At 39.2% G+C, this 19,379-nt stretch overlaps 1 protein-coding gene across 7 annotated transcripts in view; it reads right to left on the bottom strand.

Moving 5' to 3' along the window:
• Nucleotides 1-1,906, bottom strand: part of STAMBPL1 (STAM binding protein like 1) — a 50,547-nt gene extending 48,641 nt beyond the window's left edge. For 4 of the 7 annotated variants that reach the window (XM_059662762.1, XM_059662768.1, XM_059662763.1 and 1 more), the window contains exons 1-2: nt 1,783-1,903; nt 1,297-1,421 (exon numbers count right to left, since the gene is read on the bottom strand). The gene's annotated coding sequence lies outside the window, so the exon portion shown is untranslated. Of the gene's footprint in view, nt 1-1,296; nt 1,422-1,782 lie in introns of all 7 variants that reach the window. The other 3 variants (XR_009448380.1, XM_059662764.1, XM_059662765.1) reach the window with 3 other exon arrangements.
• Between the last annotated feature and the right edge of the window lie 17,473 nt (nt 1,907-19,379).

Here is a 19,379-nt window from a genome sequence, read left to right as displayed (position 1 = left end):
GTTTACAATCATTATTAAGAAGGCAGAGAAATCCCGAGGCCAAAATATTTGAAAACCACTGGTCTATGCTATGAAGGAGCTAATGTGCTCGGAATAACCTATTTTTCATGGGAGGAACTACATTGTAACTATAGCAACTGGCCCAGGCCACTCAGTGCGGGATCAACTGCTTCAAAAATGGAAACTGCAGGCACATTTGACTCTCCTCTCATGTAAGATGTTTTGGTGCTCTCTTCCTGTTAGTGACTTGGGGCTTGGAGAATTTTATGTCCATTATGTCCCCATAGGCAGTACACTCGAGGTTTCAGAATTCCTGGAACCTTATCCTCTCCTACCATTTAGAATCTGGCCTGGGCCTCTTTCCCTTGAGCCTAGTTTTTCCACTGAAAACATAAATAATGGCTCTAGATCAGGGGTGGGCAAACTTTTTGACTCGAGGGCCACAGTGGGTTCTTAAACTGGACCAGAGGGCTGGAACAAAAGCATGGATGGAGTGTTTGTGTGAACTAATATAAATTCAAAGTAAACATCATTACATAAAAGGGTATGGTCTTTTTTTTTTTTTTTTTTTTTTTAGTTTTATTCATTTCAAATGGCCCGGATCCGGCCCGCGGGCCGTAGTTTGCCCACGGCTGCTCTAGATCATTCTTAAGGTAGTTATGGAGCTAATGAGGGTGAAAGCATTTTGAAAACTATTATGTGCTTTGCAGATATAAAATTTACTACTATGGAACATTTCAATATCCAGGCAAACATTAAATTCTCTCTTCAGCGGATATTATTTGATCCCTTGGACTTAGATACATAAGACCTTAGCTGGTAAGTGTGGAACACATATGGATACTGGTATTTCTCATTTCCTTGTGCTTTGCAAGCATTGCATTTTCATCAACATCAAGGCAAGAACCTCTACCTACAAAAGATCATGACTCACTGAAGCCTCAGATGATGGTTAGCATTCTTAATCAAGAAAGTCTTTTTAATTAAGGTATGTACATGGTTTTTATATACATAATGCCAGTGCACACTTAATAGACTATAGTATAGTGTAAATATAACTTTTGCATGGGCTGAGAAACCACACAATCTGTGTGACTGGCTTTATTGTGATATGCAATTTATTGTGGTGGTCTAGAACTGAACTGCACTATCTCTAAGATATGCCTGTAGCATTGGGGGTGTCGGATTTTTCTCTAAAGACTTTTTTGGCAGCTTATTTACAGATACAAAGGATGTGTTTGGAAGGACAGAAAAGTGAAGAGCCAGTGGGAGGGAGGTGGTAAAACAGGGTCTGACCTTCATTGTCAAAACAGATCCTGTGTCAGTTGAGTTTCCCCTGAGGCCGCTTCAAGCAATAGAAATCCTTCTTCTGTAGGGTTTAGCTATTATTTAACAGCTATTCAGGAGTTTGGGGCAGCTTTCTTGTAAAAGACAAAGCACAAAACACACAAGATGGCATGATATCGGTTATTACAATTTAAAATTTCTTTGGTCAGCAGAAAAAGAATCTGTTGTCTGTTTATAGAACAAATGTGCACACTGAGGTTTTTCCTGGAGTGAATTACACACTCTTAAAATACAGCTCTTCCATTTATCTATGGCTGTATAAGCAAAGACATGACCTTTTCCAAGGACAAATAGTAAACATAGCAGGTCTCTCTCTATATATTTAGGCATGTGCTGCTGGAGGCTCATAATGTGATCACACAGATCTTAGTCCGCTCAGGCTGCCAGGAAAGAACACCAGGGACTGGTGGCTTAAACAGCAGAGTTTTTACTCACGGTTCTGGAGCCTGGAAGTCCACAATCAGGGTGCTGGCCGATTCGGTGCCTGGTGAGAGCTCTCTTCCTGACTTGCAGACGCCCGCCTTCTCACTGCGCGCTCCTATGAGGTAGAGGGAGGAAAAGGATACCTCTCGCTTCCTCTTCTTATAAGGAAGAGGTTATAATTTAACCCCAATTACTCCTCAAAGTCCTGTCTTCACAAAGAGTCACATTGAGTATTAGAGGTCAACATTTGAATTTATGGTATGGGAGGGGGCCCAACTCAGTCCATAGCTAGTTATTTGCAATTTAAAAATAGGTACAACATAGACCTTGAAGGAAACCATAGTTCCATACAAGTCTCTTGGAAACAACGGATTCTTTGTATTCCAAGGAACAAAATAATCACGAATCTGTCATTGTACATATTGATGTATTCAGCTTCTCCAATTAAATAACAAATTTTGCCATTATAGATCACTCTGCATTAACACGTTACTAATGTTTTCAGAGACTCAAACACAAAGAGACCCCCTCCCCTCCACACAGAGAAGGGGGATATTCTAAGCGGTTGTTGACATTGCCTTTCTCTGAACTCTGACTTAATAGCGTGTGTGTGTGTGTGTGTGTGTGTGTGTGCGCGCGCGCATTTAATTAGAGGAATCTTTACCATTACTTGAGGTGGAAAATGGGGTACGTTCTGAACAATCAAAGCCTTCAAGTTTTAGAATCAGAAGGTACCACAGATATCATTTAGTCCAACCTCTTTACTTCAGAGAAAAAGAAATTGAGATCTGGGAAGTGGTAGTGAAGGTCACTGAATCTGTTCCAATGCAGTCAGGAAAATTGCTAGCTTGCTGCCAGCTGTTATTATTTGATTTGCCTTTACTGAGTATGTAATACTTTCCTGGGCATAATGTCTGTTGGTTCTCTTAACAACCCTGTAAAACAGGAAGGCCATATTGAGGCCAAAGGATGAAGGATTGTGTATCTAGAAGTGGGGCACAGAAAGGAATGGAGGGGAGAAGACTGCAAATCTGCAACACACATGACAATAAGGGTCATAATTAAAGTGAAGCTCTAATGCCACATAGAAACAAATGGGCCTCTGGTATATATTATAAAGGGATAAGTGAATTTGTGAAAGTTGGGTAGTAAGTAGCAGGGAACAAAAAGTGGGTACTTTTAGTTGGTCAGATTGGACTTCAAAAGCAAGTTGATAAATTTCTCTAAGCCTCAGTTCCTTATGAGTAAATACAATAGAACTCTTATGAAGATTAAATGAGATCATATCTATAAAGCATCTAGCACTATGCCTAGGACAGGAAGGGGTGCATGGAGGTTTTTTAGCCTGGGCTACAAAAAGAGTGGTGTTATTATTACTAGAAATGAAAAAAGAGCAAATATATAATATAGGCTATAATAAGATGTATTTCATATGAATGTAGAATAGCCAAGTGGGAATGACTAGTAATCCCAAGAAATTAACCTTGTGGTATAGATTTGGGGTCATCTATTGAGCTGTTATAGGTAAAACCTAGAGAATGGATGAAAGTTTCAAGGACAGAGAATGGGGAAGGCCTGAGCACCAAAGATTGAACCTCAACAAATGTCCACATGTACTGGGATAGCAGAAGGAAGAGAAACCAGTGAAGAATGATCTTAGAGGTAAGTGAGCCAGGTGTGTCTGAGTGTGGGTGATATTAATTATAAAACTGCTAAGCTTTATTGACTCCTACCTATGCCAGGACCTGTGCTGAGTAGTTTGCTTGCATCTTCTCACTTAGTCCACACAATCCAATGAGATAGGTCCTGTGAGAAAATGGGGTGATACAGCATGGTGAGAAGGTACCACAGGCCTGAACCTTGGGGAAGAGTAGATCTCCAGAAGAAAGGATGATGAACAGGGCCACATGCTACAGAGATGGCAAGAAAAAGTTTAAAATAGGATAGGTTGATTTTACCATTTACAATCACTGGTCATGGAGTGGGCACATAACCAGGTGACAGGGAATGGAGTGGGTGTTGGGAAAGGAATGGGACAGTTATCCCATAGGAAAGCAAGTACTAGTTTGGCAATCAGGGTGTCATAGGGTCTAAGAGTTTCTTCTTCTATGAAGGGAAGCAGAGGGAAGGACCTGGTAGAAAGAATGAAATGGAGGACTGTGGAAAATGGGAAGAGATCATGAAGAGAGTAAAATCCTGAAGGAGACAGGACAGGATGGGCTCAATAATGCAAGTGTGAAGATTCATTTCCAGAAGGAAGAGAACCAAACTTGAATCATGTTCTGCTATCTTATAACTCTTTCTTAGCACACTTTTGCTTTCAAAGAACTAGTTATTAGGTATCCAAACTTTAGATAGCGATTTAAAACATGGCTGTGTGTCACAAAGATGCCAAAGGAATTGTTTCACAATGTTCATTTTTTCTCCCTTATTTTTAGTATTCTATAAGTTGCAGACACGCCAAGGTTTTTGTGTTCTTCTTCTACTCCAAGCCTTTTCTCTTTATTATGTATATCTACATAGCTTCCTAGAGTCTTCCCAATGACATACTCTCACATTGTAGATCCCCTACAAGGAAAGGGAGACTAGGAATTAGCGAGAAGCCTCCCCCTGTCTCTTACTACTATCTCTTCAAGTCCAAGAAGAGAGTGGAAGACTGAGAAATATATGAACACGTGTTCTTGTCACCACCAGTCATCTGAGGAAGAGGAAAATGGCAAAAAGAAAAGTACAGAGTCAAAAATGTATGGTATCCATCCCAAAATGAAGTTCTTTTATGTGAAATTATATCAGGTAGAGGGACTTCTGGGAGACAAGAGCTATGTTCCAACTATAATTGAACAGACATCTATACTCAACCAAGCTGCAACTGTGACCCCAGAGTATTGATGTTTAGGTTATAAGTGGGATCTTTAGGGAGGTAGGATTTCAGCGGATGACCATGTACACTATTTTGGTCCAGTGTTTTCTTCTCTCCTATCATTAGAACCATGAGCATGAGCCATGTCTGCAGAAAGTGAGGCTGTTTACTACAACAGTTAAGAGAATGGTCTTTGGAATCAGCAAGACCTGGGTTTGAATCTTAGTTCTGCCACTTTGCAGTTGGGTGACCTTTGAGGCAATAAATTAACTTCTCAGACTTTTAGTTTTCTCATCTATAAAACAGGGATAATAATACTTCGAAGTGAGTTCATAAATATTTATTGAGTTGGTATCCTAAAGTGCTTAGCATGATGGGGGGAGTCAATAGTCATCGTTACCATTAGTGGTGAAAGTGAATTCCCCCTTAGCAGGTCAATCAGAAGGGCCCAGTACGATGGAGAGAGATTCCTGAGCTATCCTGAGAGCTCATCAGCCACTTAGTAATAAAGAAGCTGAATGTGTCGGAAGGTGGGGTTGAAGTCGGGAGATGGAGGCAGCAGAGTCTGTCTCTGTACTTACAGGCCACTTAGCATGTAAATATCCAAGCTAACTAACCTAGGAAATGGTGTGCATTTGTAAGTATCTGGTTACTCTTCCAGCCCTGACACCAGAGCCAAAAAGAGACATTTGCAATGCAGGCTAGGCTGAGGAGACAAAATTCATGTGACAGCAGGTGTCTCATTAAGATCTGATTTAGCTTGATTAAAATCTAGATTGACTTGGCCTAAGGAAGCTGTTGCAATAGAAATAACTTACTCTGACATTCTATCAGTGCCTATGATCTGAATTCTAGTAGTTCTTGGATGAGGGGGATGGATTTATGCATGATTTTTTTAGTTTCTTCAAGTTTGGTATTTTTTCTAATTGTAGTATTTTTTTCAATTTTTCTAAAAAAAATGTCTATTATTTATATAATAAAAATTTTTTAAGTTATAAAATTGATACACCTCACCTCTTACTAACACATTATTTGAAAGGAAAATCAGACCACTGCGTTCAAGACAATTTAGAGAGGAGGGGACCCGAAGCAAGCATCTGGGTTTAAGGTGGTAAAATAGGTTTTTGCCCAATATGTTGTTGTTTTGGGGTTTTTGTTTGTTTGTTTTTGGTCTACCTGTTCACTGCAAAAAAATCTGTCATTAAAGGGTAGAGATAATATCTGATGCTGCAGGGTAAGGGTGGGGGATGCAGGTTAAAGCCTTTGTCTTAGGAGACAGATCTGAACATTTTATAAAAGCAATAGGCCCTCAGGTGAGACTTCAGATGAGAAAATCTAAGATAAATTTTGGATGAGACCCTGAGGCTTGGCTTACAAACAGTTGGTATCCACATCTGCTTTGTACACCACCCTCTTCATGATGATACAAACAGTCTTGCCCTCTCACTGCAGGCTTTTTCAGTTATCATTGCGATGCTTAATTTTATGTGTCAGGTTGACTGGGCTAAGGGGTGCCCAGGTAATTGGTGAAACATTATGTCCACATGTCCACGAAGACATTTCTGGAAGAGAATAGCATTTGCATTGGTAGACTAAGTAAAGATCACTCTCACAACTGTAAGTGGGCATCATTCAAATTGTTGAGGGTTGAATAGAACAAAATGGTGGAAGAAGGAAGAATTTGCTCTCTGTTTAAACTAGGACACCCATCTTCTCCTGCCCTCAAGCAGAAGCCCTCCTGGCCCTCTGGCCTTTAGGCTCAGACTTCAGCTTTCCAGGGCCTCCAGCTTGCAGATGGCAGATCATGGGACTTCTCAGCCTCCATATTCATGTGAGCAAAACTCTCATTATATATATATATCTGTATCTATATCTCTGTATTTACCCTACTTGTTCTGTTTTTCAGGAGAACCCTAATATATACCCTTTAACCAATTACCCAACCAACTTTTTGGGCAAACAGCCAAATATTTTCTTATTATTATAAAACCAGAATATTTCTAAAATAGAGATTTCAAAAGGAAAATAAAAATCATCTATGATCTTAGACATGGAAAGAACCAATGCTCTGATATATTTGCTCTTAGATTCACCTATATATTCAAACACAACCACACACACACTTTATATGTCACTTTATATGTTTATTTTACCAAATTAGTGTTAGAGTACACATGCTCTTAATAATCATTCTCTTTTTCTATTGTATGGGGAACATTTTCCCATATCTTTAAATATATTCCTACAATATAATTTTTTTCCAACTATGTCATCTTAACAAATTTAGATGACATTTAAATGCCTTCCACTGACGTAGGTGCTACAAGAATCCTGTTTCCGTCACTTGCAAGCTCTTTGTCTTTAGATAAGTTACTGAACCTTTCTAAGCCTCAATGTCCAGACGTCTAAAATAATAATGGTAAATTGTGACCTGTTTGTGAGCAATCCTTCAAAAATAACATTTTTTAAATGATTCTCAGCAATGAAAATGTATGCTAACCAAGAAGCATTAAAAGTCATGTCATTAATCCAGCAATTAGTGAACAAAAATTCTATCTTGCAAGAACTGTGAAACCGCATCCTAGGAAGCGTGGTTCTGGAGTAAGTGACCAACAAATGGTTAAATTAATCAATGGTCCTCATGAAACAGTTGTTCTTGTTTACTTGGTTTGTTTTGTGGGTATTTTTGTTTGTTTGATTTTGTTTGAATATCAGATTAAGACAAAATCTTCTGGGCTCTAGCAACTTGCAGGTCAGGGATCCAACACTTTTACCTCCAGCATAGGAGCTTGGGTGACACAGATTCTTTTTCTTTATGACTGAACCCAGAAGTGACCTTGCACCTGGCTTAGGTGGTTGAGAAGGCAGATGATGTACCCAACATCTAAGAGACTAAATGAACCAACCAAAATAAAGGACAAGAAATGGGCACCTATAGGCATTTCATTCTATTCTTCACTGGAAAATGAAACTCTTCCCACATCCATGAGATTGGAGGCGGTGAATCCTCACTTATCTTTAGTGTGCCAGTCAGGGTTGATAGGTGTCAGTGAGAAGAACCACACAGAAAATATGGACCAGAGCTCAGTAACTCCAGATGGGTCAAAGAATTAGGTTTAGAGACAATGCAGCCAGGGCCAATGCTGGAAATAACACTGCAGAACTGGGTTGCTGAAGACATTACTGGCACCATGGAGCCTTTAAGTCACTGCAAGTAATGGCTCCAATTCCAATCAATGCTTGTCATTGAATGCTGTGTTAGGAGACAGTTCTCCACTGACACCTTGCATTTCTGCATGCTTTGCAAGCAGAAGCATTGACAGGATTTGCTCCAGACTATCTTTCAAGAATATTTTCAGAGCAGAAGCCTTGGGAGATAGAAATAGCATTTCCCTCTAGAGTTAAGGGCAGATATGCTTATTGCCATTATAAAGAATCCAGACAAATACGATAGAAAAAAACTGGAATCTGGCAACACCTTTCTTCTCTTCCTGGAAGAATTCTGTTGTGTCCTGACTTGCCCTTCTACCAGCAGGCCATGAAAAGTTCCTCTCCTGTAACACAACCATTGTGTGGTTAGGCCGCTACCCAGGCCCATCTGCACTGTCCTATGAGAATTAGGGACAAAGGGAACTGGTGCACACACTGATGTCATGAAGCTTGATGTGCCATGAGTAGCAGAGTTTTTTGTCTTTCACCCAAGTGTCTAGTGTCTTCTACCTGCATCCATGAAACTGTGGGAGGTGAACTTGTTAGCTTGCAAGTAGGGCAAAATCTCAGACCCTCAGTTTTTATACCTTGCTTCTAGAACAGTTCCCGCTGTTGTCTGTAGAAACAGGACACAAGTCATTAGAATGGAACCGGCAGTCTCAGTTTTTTCTCTTCTGAGTCTCCAATTGTAAGCTCAGGTGACAGATGCTCCTAACTGGTAGACCCTCTTTCATGTGCCCATGTCTGAAGTGAAAAGGAATCTGGGAAATCCAATATTTGTTTTTCCACAGTTTCTATAGTGGGGAAGTCACCAAACATAGCTTGTTCAGGACCACAGGCAAAAGCATAGACAAATGCCCACTACAACAGTAGTTATTCTATATTTCTCAAATTGATACCTACCAGGAATTCTTAGGACTCTTTTAAAGGTTAAATCCAAAGAAAGAGGTCTGTAATATGCCTCTGAGAAAGGTTGTAAATTATATGGCTCTTAGCAGAGGTGTTCAAAGCACTTGGCAAAAAAATACAGCAGATGGCACTCTAAGTGTAATTACACTTCTGCTTTCTTCTAACTACATTGGATGAGCTGGGGTTTTATTTTATTTTGCTGTGTGGTGTTGTTGTGGTGGTGCGTGTGTCTATGACCTGATGATAGGAGGGCAAGTCAGAGTATACCAGAGTTCTTCCAGGAAAAAAAGATACTGCCAGATTCCAGATTTTAAAAAATCTTATTTCTCAAATAAGATGGTTTCCTATAGGGCCACAAATATGGAATATGCAAAATGGAATCATTTTAACCAAGCTGCTAATATTATTAACATTATGAAAGTTGAGGCATACAGAAAAACTCCATTCTTATTCTAACTAGCCTGGGAACTTAAGCCTTTTTTGAACTTTCCAGTTTTCCGGGTTACCCTCTAATTATCCCCCAAACACTCACCTGATTACTTCCTGAAAGACTCATGTAGACATCTACCTGATAGCCATAATTCAGACCGCCAGGACCTGACTGACCCTCTGGCACCCATCTTCTGGACCACCTAGCATCCATCATCCTGTCCACCTGACATCTGACTGATAACCCTCCTGGACCAATCCTAGGACTGAGTGCAGGACTGATATTTCTGAAGAATGTACTTTTTACTGAAAGAACTTTTAACTTTTCTTTCTTTTTTGAAGCACTGCTGGGTTTTTGCCTAGCTGTGTTCCCAATTTGCAAACTCCAAAAACCTTGAATAAATCTCTATCATTTATTTCTAGAAAAACTTCCACTCTTTTTGAATTGGTTTGATAAGGGCTTTGACACAATAAGCGCTATGAGCTTGATAATGGTACGTGTGTGTGGCAAGAATTTTGGGAATTTGTTTCTTCTCTATTCTCTGAATTCAAAAGTTGTTTATTTAAAAAAAATAGAAAATCAAGGTTGAACAACTTTTTCATTGTCTCTCCTTAAGGAAAGTTTGTAGACCTTTTTTCCCCCCTAATTGCCCCTCCTCCATGAAATTTTAATGCCACAGATATACTGCATATGTTCTGTATTTGTATCTGTACTATAGTCATAAAAATTGTAAGGTTTTATTCTCCCTCTGAGGAGCAATTTTGTCATTGGGAGGGCAGGGGTGTGGATCAGGGATGGGTGGGGAGATTGGGGAGCTGAGAGATGGGAAGTGATATTATCCTCATTGAGGATGCTTGAGTTAATAAGAAAAACAACAAAATATTGATGGTCAAGGAAGAAAGATGTAGTGTCCAGGGAATTTATTTGATTAAAATTCTGGTACCAGAAATGCAGACACATGCATGAACCTATTCTTGTTTCATGAGTTATTTACCAGAAAGGCTTAGTTTTTAGGCTTTATGCCTGGAATAGAAATGAGCAAGCAGCCTTAACCCCCAAAATGCCCATTGAGAAATGGGTGTAGCTGTTGAGAGAGCAGGGGCACTATGGTAAGTAGCATGATTCACTATACAGCTTCAGATAATTTTAAATATGTGTTTTTAAAAATATATTTTATTGATTTTTTTACAGAGAGGAAGGGAGAGGGATAGAGAGTTAGAAACATCGATGAGAGAGAAACATCGATCAGCTGCCTACTGCCCACCTCCTACTGGGGATGTGCCCGCAACCAAGGTACATGTCCTTGACCGGAATCAAACCTGGGATCTTTCAGTCCACAGGCCGACGCTCTATCCACTGAGCTAAACCGGTTATGGCTTAAATATGTGTTTTTAATTGGCTTTAGAGAAAGAGGAAGGGAAAGGGATAGAGAGAGAAAGATTGATGAGAGAGAAGCACCAACATCTTTCTTGTATGCTCCCTGCTGAGGATGGAGCCTGAATCCCAGGCAAGTGGTCTGGCCAGGATCAAACTGGCGACCTCTTGGGTGCATGGGTCGATGCTCAACCCCGAAGCCACACCAGCAGGACATTCATTAATTTTATGTGAAGAAATTTTAGAGCCTCAAATCAAACACATTTAAACATATGTGCAAATTTGCCTTTGAAGCCGAAGAGAGTGCTACAGGTATCACTCTACTATTTCCTCTTCAAGCTTCTGAATCAGATAGAAAATCACCTTCTCTCAAATTGACCCCTGACCCCCAGCTTCAGACTCATCTGGAACGCTTATTAAAATTCATATTCCCAGGTACTCACCTAGAGGTTCTGATTTGTTACCTCTGATGTGCTTGTGGGGAATTTACATTTTAGCCAGCTCCCAAGTCTTTAGTAGGCACATTATATATTGATGACAAAGATGATGCTAATGACAAGAATAGCTAAAATGCATCGAGTGATTACTGTAAGCCAGACCTCAGGGGTTGTGGTATATCACAAGGAAGGTGAAAACCCGGGGAATTTGATCAATATTGGGTTTGTTCAAAACCCTTTAAAATAGGCTCAAACCACTTATACTTTGACTGTGTGATGTTTCTTAGACTCTAAAAATCATGTAGAATTCCTATGTGTCACAGTTTCATTAGTCTTTTAAAATACTGCATCACACAGCTGGCTCATCACATAATTGTGGGAGGAAGGAACATCAAATGGGGATAGGGCAAGGAAGCTAAGAACATGGAAGAAAACTCCATAAGTTAGAGTGCTAAGTGCCTTTTAAATGGTTGGTTATGAATGTAGCACTGGCTTATGGTTTTTAAGACTTTTAGATGCTGTCACTCTTACTACTCTCAAAGCGATTTTAAAACATCAACATGATGGAATGTTTTATTTCAGGTCAGTAAATAGTTCTGTTCACTTGTTTTGGTGGAGTGGAGATTGAGACAAAAACAGAAGGAATGTTTTGATTTGATGGAGTGGTATATGGTACTATGACCTTGGACCCTGTCTTATCCTATGATGATTGGTTTGGCATTACCAAAAACTGGGAAAGTTAATCAATTTCTAAAGAGGAAGTATTGGAATCTGGCCATCCAAAGACTGACAGCTGCGAACTTAACAACACCTTAATTAAAAAAATAAACAAACAAACAGAAACAAAAAAAACTTTGTTATAAAATAGAACAAAACAAACAAACAAAACCTTGAGACTATATACGAACTCGAGACTTGTATTTAATAGGCTTGGAGTGAAATGTAATATAATGAACATTTAAGCCCCACAAGGAAGTAGACATAAATCATCTCTCTTTAACCTTTAAAAGGCACCGAGAGTAAAAGAAAATTGTAGTTCAAGGTGTAAAATAGACGGCATCCTGTGTCTTAGGTCGGAGTAGTAAACATACTCTGAAGATGTAGCTTGTCTCACACTGTGAAACTGGTTTTATTGCAAAATCGAAAGAGGCTCACAAGGTAAGTCACCCAGCAGATCCCTGAGTCACTGGAGAGAAGAGACAGTGGGCAATTTGCAGAAGTAGGTGGCTCTATTCCGAAACAGTCATCCAATGTAACAGGACTTGTCAGTAAATATAGCTACTTCCTAGTTATCATTTCTGTTTTTACTAAGAAATATAAATAAACTCCCTTGCCTCAGATACGATAAAATATCTCAAAAAATTAGAAAACATAACTCATAGCATTTCAACAACTGTGAGACTGTGAGCATGATATTTAGTGTCCTGTGTTTTCATTAAAGCAGCATGATAACTAATTCTTCAAGTACATAAAGGATGACACAGAAATAGAACACACCATGGAATTAAGTGTTGCATAAGTGCTAAACAATTAAATGACCTATTTTAAATTTAAACTTGCAGTGCCACCAATGTATATACATATATATTTTAATTTTAAGGGTTGGCTGACCCTATTTCCTCCTCCATTACCATAAATGTCTTATTTACTAGAAATTCAAAATTCATTTAAATTTGACAAGATATTTTATGTATTGAAAATAAAAATCCTATATTAATACAAAATATAATAATTATGATTGCAATTTAACCTCTGAATGATGAGCTTAATTTTAAGTGAACAAATGATATAAGAATTCACATGTCAGAGAGTTACAGAGAGACAATAGGACTCCAATGTATAAAACTCAAAAACACAAATATTCTGATTAGCCAAAGTACTTATTGGATGAGATAGCAATTAAAGATATAAAATGAAAAAAGAAGTCTTTGTGTTATTTAAAGAAGTAATAACCTTATGCAATCAAGAAGTTGATACAGCCCTGGCTGGTTTGGCTCAGTGGACAGAGCATCGGCCTGCTCTATCCAGTCAAGGGCACATGGCTGGATTGTGGGCTCCATTCCCAGTAAGGGGCATGCAGATGGCAGCCGATCAATGTTTCTCTCTCATCACTGATGTTTCCCTCTCCCACTCCTTCTCCCATTCTCTCTGAAATCAATAAAAATATATTTAAAAATATATATTAAAAAAAAGAAGTTGATACAAGCCCAGCCAGTGTGGCTCAGTGGTTGAGCATTGACCTATGAACCAGGAGGTCACCATTTGATTCCCGGTCAGGGCATATGCCTGGGTTGTAGGCTTGATCCCCAGTGTGGGTTGTGCAGGAGACAGTCGATCAATGATTTTCTCTCACATTGATGTTTCTATCTCTCTCCCTCTCCTTTCTTCTCTTAAATCAATAAAAACAAAAGAAATTGATACAGGTTGTAGAAGAAAATAGAAAACTTTAATAAGGTATCTAAACTGTCTCATTGTTTTTACATTAAAGACTACTGGTCTATATGCTAACGACTCTCAAAATCTTTATTTCTAGAACAACTTTTACTTTAAAATTCCAGAACCATATAACAAACTTCCTGCTGGATATCTCCACTTAGTTGTGTTACAGATGTGTCCCTAAACATATCTGATGCAGACCAGAACAGATAATCTCTCATCAGCCCTCTCTTAGTCCTACTTCTCTTCCAGTGTTCTGCCTTTTGGTGCAAGGTGTGGACCCCAAGAAAAAAGAGTCATTTGATGTGAACCCTGACAAGGAGTTTACCTGCTGAAATGGACTCTCATGGTAAACCAAAGGCCCAAACTGTATGAATAATAAGAGGCTAGCAGCCATTTGCTGACAATGACTCCTCACATGCTCTGTATACAGGGATGAACCTCGGGCTGAACTCTCGGCTTCCCCAGCTATGCCTACTTACTTACCCTGTAGTCAACCACTGCGGTGAAGCCCTGGTTTCATCTTTCAACCAATGGACCAAGATCTACCCTATCCACTCAGAACTATGCATATTATACCATCGTTTGCAACTATGCTGACCATCAGAACTGTACAATTTAGACCTACCAAAAGTGTACAGTTTAGAAATCTCATTAATATAAAATGGACTAAAATGGGAACTGTAGATGAAAAAATTCTCTATAAAAGTTGACCTCTCTTTTGTTGGTGGGACACAGTTTATGCTGTTACCTGAATTTGTGTCTCCCTGGCTGTAGCTCTTTTTGCTCAAATATATACTTTTTTTCTTTATTACAATCTAAAATTAATTTTGGTTGACAAAGCTATCAAAAATCCCCCATTTGCCATTTCCCACATATCTTATATCTGATTGAGAATTTCTGCTATTTATAGCTTCTAAACATCTCTGGAGTATTATCTCAGTCAGGGTCCAGTAACAAAAACCATACTAGGTATTTTTTTGTACTAGTTATTCTAACAAAGAATTTAATTTAAGGAATTGGTTAAGTGGACACTGAAGGGCTGAATAGACAAAGAGGGAAAACCAAGGTAATAGGGAGAATTGCTGGAGCAGCTGCCACCTCTGGGCCTGGGGAACACAGAGCAGAGGTTGGGGTTATCAGAATCTAAGAGCTTGAAGAAGGACCCTGAAATTCTTGGGACCCAGGCCTTGAAGGGGGTTGCTGTCTGCTTGCTGCTACTTCAGGAGGTCAACGGAGGGTTTGCATCAAGTTGCATTGTGGGAAGGAGACAGCTGCTGACAGTGCCTGCCTCTGAAGGATATGATTAGGCTGGCTCCCGTAGTGTGGGAAAACAAAAACAAAAGCAGACCAATTGCTGCTTCTGGAGTCTAAGCTTATGCCGATAGGATCAGCACACATGTGGAAATGAGTAGGTTTCTTTCTCAGCCTCAGCCTTGAGGTCTCCCTTGAGTGCTTCCCAATGGGAGAACCTAACAAGAGGCCAGTGAGGGGGAGGGGGTGAAGAGAGATCTAACTTACAGACGACTGGTGTAGCATCACAGAACAAAATGTAGAGAGAGATGTGTGTTTAGACCCGGAAGATAATAGCTGTCAAGTGATAAAAATAAAACCACTTAGTAATGAATTTGATGTCCTTTATTCAAGGGAAAGCAATCCATGAGTTGGGGAGTACAATATTTCACAAGCAGTGGAGAGCTCTTCCCCAGGGGTGTTTGGGCAAGAGGGAGATTTGTAGTGTGTTAAAAGAGGAACCAAGGAAGCAGGTGTGGGCAGTGTAAGCCCTGAAAGTTCTTCTTTTTCTTTTTCTCTTTCTCTTTCTCTTTCTTTTTCGGAAAGCAAGTACCTGACTTAAGCTTTGATTGCCCAGGCTTCACTTCAAAGGGACGTTTACTTCAGAGGTGGCCATCTGGAATAACCACATCGCCAGCCACGTAAATAGATAAGGAGCCAGTCCGCCTCCCCTCACTGAGGTTCCGATGTTTAAGGGCCTTGTCTGAGTTCAATAACTGATGATTTGGGCAACTTGTTTTTTTTTTTCTTCTCTTCCTGCACTTAAAATTCCCACTGTTATGTTTTAAATTCACCAATAAAGAGTAAGCCTGCGAAACCTTAGGCCCCACACTCAACCCCTGTCTTTTGTTACAGAGCCCCGGCCAAGAACCTAGAAGGATAGCCGGAAAGATTGTTTTTCCTCCTCTGCAAACATATTTCATTCTAACACTATGAGTTTATCAAGTTCTCTTCCTTCACCTTTAATTGTACTGTTGGCCTAGAGCAGTGATGGCGAACCTATGACACGCGTGTCAGAGCTGACACGTGAACTCATTTTTTTGGTTGATTTTTCTTTGTTAAATGGCATTTAAATATATAAAATAAATATCAAAAATATAAATCTTTATTTTACTATGGTTGCAAATATCAAAAAATTTCTCTATGTGACACGGCACCAAAGTTAAGTTAGGGTTTTTCAAAACGCTGACACGCCAAGCTCAAAAGGTTCGCCATCACTGGCCTAGAGTCTAGGCCTTAGACTGTGGTTTCTCTACTGCAGCACTATTTTGGGCAGAATAACTCTTTGCTGCGAGAGGCTGTCCACACACTGCAGGGTGTTTTGCAGAATCTTTGGCTTCTACTTTCTAGATGCAAGTAGCATGCGCCACTCTGGTTGTGGCAGTCAGAAATGTCTCCAGACATTGCCAAATATTTTTAATTTCAGTTAAACAAGACATACTTTTTTACTATAAGTATATGCTATGTAATATTTCAGAAATTTCTCTAAAATTCAAATTTAACGGAACATCTTGTATTTTTATTTGCTGAATCTGGCAGCCCTATCTGGGGGTAAAATCTTCTCTGGGTAAGGACTCACTGGCCTAGAGTTAAATATAAGGGTTTTACCAATTGCCATGACTCAATTGTTTTTTGATTGGTTTGTTTTAAGAGTCAGCCTTACATTGAAAGAGTTCACCTTTCATAATCATAATGAACATTGTGCTTTTAGAACCACATTGTAGGGTAGAAAAGATAGCTTTTCCTATGCCCTTCAAGGTTCTTGATTGAGGTTCTCCACCCCATAATAAAAGATTAACGAGAGAAAAACAAACAGAAGTTGAATAACATATATAACTCATGTATACATGGGAGATACCCAGGAAAACTGAGTAAAACTCCCCAAAGTGGCCAAAGCCACCACTTAAAATACCATTTTGAGCTAAAGAAAAAAGAAAGATGTTGGGGGAGGGGCAGTGATGGAGGTTACCAGGAAAAGTACAGCAAATAAGGATCAAGTTTGTTATGCAGGGTCTATAGCAGTGATGGCGAACCTTTTGAGTTCGGCGTGTCAGCATTTTGAAAAACCCTAACTTAATTCTGGTGCCGTGTCACACATAGAAATTTTTTGATATTTGCAACCATAGTAAAACAAAGATTTATATTTTTGATATTTATTTTATATATTTAAATGGCATTTAACAGAGAAAAATCAACCAAAAAAATGAGTTCGCGTGTCACCTCTGACACACGTGTCATAGGTTCGCCATCACTGGTCTATAGCTTCTCCACTGATAATGTTATTGGAGAATTTCATGGATTGCCTTGCTCTGTTGCTAGTGGGAGTGGGGTTCTTGGGGTGCCACTGAAATAAGCATTTTCTGGAGGCCCCCCCCGGAAGATGAGATGTGGTGGAAAGCTTTATTTCAGTGGAATTACATCCATCCCTGGGTTTCTAAAGTCCCATTTCCCTTAAACCTGTTCTGGAAAAGGAACAGCTACGGATTCAGCAGACCTAAAAGCAAAGCCAGCGTCCAGAGTTTCTATTCCATGCCGGAGTTGAGTTCAGTACAGCATCCTATTAGTTCCAGTTCATTAGTCCATTGTGTGTGGGGCCCACATGGCTCTGTGCCATGTGGGCCAGTGCAGAGTGTAAGAGATCCACAAGCCAGGAGTCAGGGGCAAGCAGCAAGAGAGCGAGAGGGGGGAATTCCTTTGTTTAGGAGCTGATATGTCTCAAATCTTCCCACGCTCACAGTCACCATGCCTACTCTGATCCATGACCTATTCCTATGTGTGACTGAGAGACAAGCACTCTCCCTAAGTCACCCAGACCTCATTGAGCATACAGTTATCTGGCCCTCCCCTTGTTCCTTTCCAGTTAATGAATAACTGGGTTAAATACAACCATATCATAAGAGTTTCCAGAGATTTCGAGTCACCCTTCTCCTCCTGGTACGGACAGGAGACACCTTTACAAATGGAGTTTTATTTTATAAATCTAAATATCCTTTCCAACAGGTTAAATTTCACTCTATTTGCAGAGACTCTCTTGTGTGTCTACAATTTCTCAAAAATAACCAATTCAACGTAATCTTTATACCAAAAAGGCCATTTTAGAATGGCCTATTTTGCTAACCTTCAAGACGCAGCAAAGAGAGAGTTGTCGAATCCAATTAGGTGATTGTGGTCCTGATGGGAAATTAAAGAAACCTGATTTCCGTCAGAAAGAGCTTGGAGAAGGAAGCTAGCAGCAACCTTAGCAGAGAGGTTGTGAGAGCAAAGAGTTCCACCACACATGCTAGTTAAAGGAGGTTACAAAAGAAACTAAAAGGGGTTATGAAAGATTTGCATAAGCAAGTGATGTGCCTGATGGAAATAACAATGTTTAAGTCTATGGAAAAGACACTTAAATGTTTTAAGAAACTAAAGAAATTCAAAGAAAAGCAAGCCAATGAGGAAGTCAACTGCAATCTTAGAGGATATTGCAGACTTCTGTCTCCATCAGACTACCAGACTCTTAAACTCCTGCCAGGTTGGCCCCAAGTCCAAGTCCATAGTAAAGTAGGTAATTCTTTTATAACAATAATAGAAATGATTCACATGTGATCAGTGGAGGAGGAAGAATTTCCCTGAATAGGCTCAGGACTTGAGTCCTGGTCCTTGACCTTGGCCACTAAAGAACCTTAACTAATTGGATCAACCACATCAATTTGCTTGGAATGAGTGAACTGTTTCTTTCATGGATGTGTGTGGGTATTTTAAATCTGGGAAAGTTTAACACTTTGTGATGACTGAGTTAAGTTCAGAGAAAATGTGTGAGTATCTGATATTAATACAGAAAATGTTTACAATGTTTAAGGGATGTGGCATGTTACCATGTTTGACCACGTGACCTGGTAATTCCATTTAAAATGTGTAATAGAGTAATTGATTTTAGACTTACAATTTTTAAATTGAATATTATAAGATAATTTGGCTAAATTTGTAAACAGCATTAAAATGTTTAAGACAACTTAATATTTATTATGTTAGTATAATTTACTAGATTTATAAGACCATTTAGTTAGTTGGGAAACTATTCCCTGTTAGGCTTAGAACTGAAGTGCTTAAAAACAAAACTTAAATATAGTAATACTATAAATGTCATTTAAACCTTTTACAATAATTTAATTAACCAGGATGTTCATGGATTGATTCTTCAAAGAGTTTAGTATTTTCCATTTGAGTTGAAACTTGACTCAAAGATCCCCTTGAAAGTGATTATGGACAGACACATTTATGTATAGAAAATAATATATTTTTATAAAAATATAAAATAAGAGTAATTCATGTATATCAAGTAAATAAAATATTATGTGTACAATAGCTTATAAGTTGACCTTAATTTATTATTTTAAGTAGCTTATATTAATCAACATCAAGAAAAAATAAACTTCTCTGTACTTAAAGAGAGCAAATAAACCATAGCCAGAGTTTTGAAGATGATTTTTCATGAAAGTCAAGGCCTATGGCAGACATATGGTTCTAACCAGCGAGTTTTCTGGTCTCTAGCCTTTCGCAATCGCCTCTGAAAACCAGATTTCAATGAGGAAATGTCCTAAACACAGTACCCCGTTTTGAACTCCGTGTCCTTCCTGCCAATGTGAGAAGCTTCCTTTTCTCCTCAATTTTGCTTCTT

Source organism: Myotis daubentonii, chromosome 13 (assembly GCF_963259705.1).
Source record: "Myotis daubentonii chromosome 13, mMyoDau2.1, whole genome shotgun sequence".
NCBI classification, from domain to species: domain Eukaryota; kingdom Metazoa; phylum Chordata; class Mammalia; order Chiroptera; family Vespertilionidae; genus Myotis; species Myotis daubentonii.
The sequence above is the reverse complement of the archived record's forward strand: the minus strand, read 5'-3'. Positions and strand labels throughout refer to the sequence as shown.